Below are 3,512 nucleotides of genomic sequence, written 5' to 3'. Positions count from 1 at the left end.
CTAGGACCTGTAACAAATGTATGACCTACTTCACCAACAGTTCATCACCAACGTTCGATTACACAGTTTCTGTACATTTACATAATTCATAATGAAAATGAAGAGAAGTAGATCATCCATTTATCAAATCATCCATGGCTGACACAGATAAGATAATGACAGTACCACACACACAGACCCTTATTTAGAAGACTTATTCCAATGATGTATTTGCCACACAGGTGTCTTCAAAAGATAAACTGATACAAACCTGTCTGGGTATGACAGTGTTTGCGTTTGTGTCTGTGTATGTGTTTTAAGGTGCTGTGAGTGTGTCAGTACAGAGATTCTTCAGATAACTGCTTGAGTTAGATTAAAAACACATCCACATCCACGCGCATGCAGCGGCGTAGGTCTGTGGTGGGGAGAAGTTGACAGGAGAGTGTTTTATACTCTGCAATAACAGCACTGTGCTCTGTGTGAGCGTGTATGACATTCTTATCTTCCTGAACACATGCCAGCCAAACCACTGTCAGACCACTGTATTTTTCTCCACTTCCTCATAAAGCTCATTATCACTCATTTTCGTCACCCTATTTATTGCTCTTTTAGTAATTATCATGTTCTTTTCTTTCTTTCATTTCAGTGTCTGGGTACTTTATATAAGGGATTTTCACACTGAGCTTAACCCCAAGTCATCGTCATTCTAAACCCCGATTTTATCCCTGGGAAAAGGTTAAGGAATGTTTCAGACTTGTAAATTTCCTTTTTTTTTTTTACCATTTTTACCTACTTTAGCACTGTTAACCCCGCATTGCGGTGCCAAAGTTGTACAGTGTCAAGCGATGCAGTGTTAGAATGTTACGGCTAGATGCTTAGCAACAGAAACCCAGTTGCGTTCCTCATATTCACATGCTTTTGACCGTCATAAAAACATGACATAAACAGACATTTCAGCATTTGAGGTGAAAAATTTATTTTTTATCTTTATAGCCTGAAAAGTCTATTCAGGAAAAACTTGATAGTACGGTAAGCAATATATAAAATCAGGATGTGCAATGCCAGAGGCTTTATGTAAACAGGTTGCATGCTGCGTACGTCAAATCATTGACACTGACAATGCAAATATGAATAATAACTCAGGGTTTAGAAATGTACAGTATGAAACTTCTGCTTATGAAAACCCAGGATTAATTGTAACCAGGGTTTAGAATGACCCATGGTTAACTATTTCATAGTTATAGTGTAGTACGCCTTTTTATTTATGGTTTATTTTAGTATTTATATAATTTAAATGTATGTCTTTTTATATCTAATATATATATATATATATATATATACACTATTAAATAAATTGTACAATAATTGAGTTATCAATTACAATTTTCAGATGGAGAAAAAAAGCTGCTTTGAATTTCCAAGTTGCTTACGACAAAGGAGACATTTTTGTGTCTCATGGGAAGTGATGCAACGAGGAACCGGAGGATTTAAAAACAACACAGAGCTCAAATCAAAGCAGCCAGAGAAAGGTACAAACAAACCTATATGCCACTGCCGACAGACACACTTTATATAGCTGTTTCCCTGCTGTCTGGGACCGTGTGCGGACATTACATCATGTAAAGTACAACTGTCTGTCAAACCCAAATAAATACATTTCAGGTACACAACTGTTTTAATTAATCCTAGACTTAGAGTACGCTTAAGTAAATATGTGATTGACTATATTCATTGTATATCAAACGAGTCTTGACACATGTCCCAATTACCAATACATTAGTAGAATACAAGTTGTGCCAGGCTGATACATCTCAGTCATGTGATGGGGGGGAAAAGTGTTCTTGCTTGAGTCTTTCTGTGTGTGTGTGTGTGTGTGTGTGTGTGTGTGGGCAGGGTGTTGGAGATGGATGTGTGGCTTCCTGTGGCTGCTGAAAGGCTCAAACGAGGCCTGAGCAAAACAGGAATCTCAGGTGTGACTCATGCAATCACAACAACACAGAATAAACCTGGACGGTTCTAAATCAACACTATCAAATATATATGACAAATAATTAAGAGTTAATCTTTAATTATAAGACAGCTATGCTGTCCTGATATATGTCACAGATAAACCATTTGATTTAGGTTTTATATTGATAAGACAGTAATACAAACTAACTGATGAAAGGATTTTTGCTTGGTTTGCTTTATTATAGTCTTGCAAGCTGTTATTACTATTAATAATTTTTGAGTATTGTTTTAATGTTTTGGTTTTTTTCATGTTCATATATATATATATATATAATTTCTAGATAGCATTAAACATTTACCTGTAAGCTAAGATTCAATTTATTCAATCTTAAATTAATTACCATCATTTAATTTGGTTTCTACATCATGTTTTTTCAAACTTTCAAAGTTAGAATTGTGACAAAATGTCCTGATATGCAACGTCAGTACTGTTTAGCTCCTTTCCCAGATTTCAATGTTTAGTCAGTTAATTAGTCATAGGTATTTGGATGAAGTTTATTTACCTTTTATTTCATGACCCTCCCTTTAAGCACAGTTCTGTATACACACACAACCTCCTTTGAAGGAATTTGTAAAAGTCTTTTGCGGCGATACAAAATAGTATTCAGTTTAGATTCGTAACTGCTCTAGGATTTTTTTCTGTTTAGTAAAGAGAGCACAAAGATTGTTGAAAGTTTGTGGTCTCCCTCTAAAAGCATGATCTCTACATTTTGCAAATAGGTGAGGTGCATGAACTAATTGGGTTGTAATTAGTTTGCCTCCTTATGTGGAAGCAAGCAGCTGTAATATAACCACCAGCGGCCCGAGTAATCAGGTAGACGAGTCAACCTCTAAAACAAATCTTGTGGTTGACTCTTCCTCCATTCCATAAAAGAAATATGTGGTGGTTGATTAATGCACGGTAAATGTGAATCAACATTATGCATATGCTCTACGTCTGCTAGCGCCTTATCATTCAGAATCATCTCTAGGGAAGTCACTTAGCAAGACAAATATCTCAGAGGGTGGATCCTCCTATTAGCAAAACCACAGAGAAAACCACAGTCTGTGAGGTTGCACAAAGCTGCTATTGTTCTTTATTGCATCAAGATGAAATTAAGTGCTTTAATATTCTCATATATCTTTTAGCAGGCCGGCTTATGAGAACCCTCGTCTAGATCAGCCGCAGGGAAACAGGTGGAAAGGATTGTGGTCTCGCCACCCACCCCATTACAAAAATGACGTTGCAAACAGCTCAGTATGGATAAGAAAAAGAAAAAAAAAACATTTTAATTAGATATTAACAGCTTTATTTTGTAATGCCTGAGTCATCTGAATGCTATTCAATATGGAAAACCAATAAAGTGAGAGCTGCTCTTTGGTTGGGCACACAATGTGCTGTGTTTTTGGCATGGTGCGGCAGACTGCATTTTTCAACACAAGGGCTTGTTGCTTCACTAATTACATGGCAGGTAAAGGCAGATGGATGCAGCCTTCGCTCATGACAGGTGACAGTTATTGACAATCTCATCTAGCCATAATAA

This window comes from Sinocyclocheilus anshuiensis, unplaced genomic scaffold (genome assembly GCF_001515605.1).
Source record: "Sinocyclocheilus anshuiensis isolate Anshui unplaced genomic scaffold, SAMN03320099.WGS_v1.1 scaffold14, whole genome shotgun sequence".
NCBI lineage: Eukaryota > Metazoa > Chordata > Actinopteri > Cypriniformes > Cyprinidae > Sinocyclocheilus > Sinocyclocheilus anshuiensis.
This window is presented reverse-complemented; position numbering follows the sequence as displayed.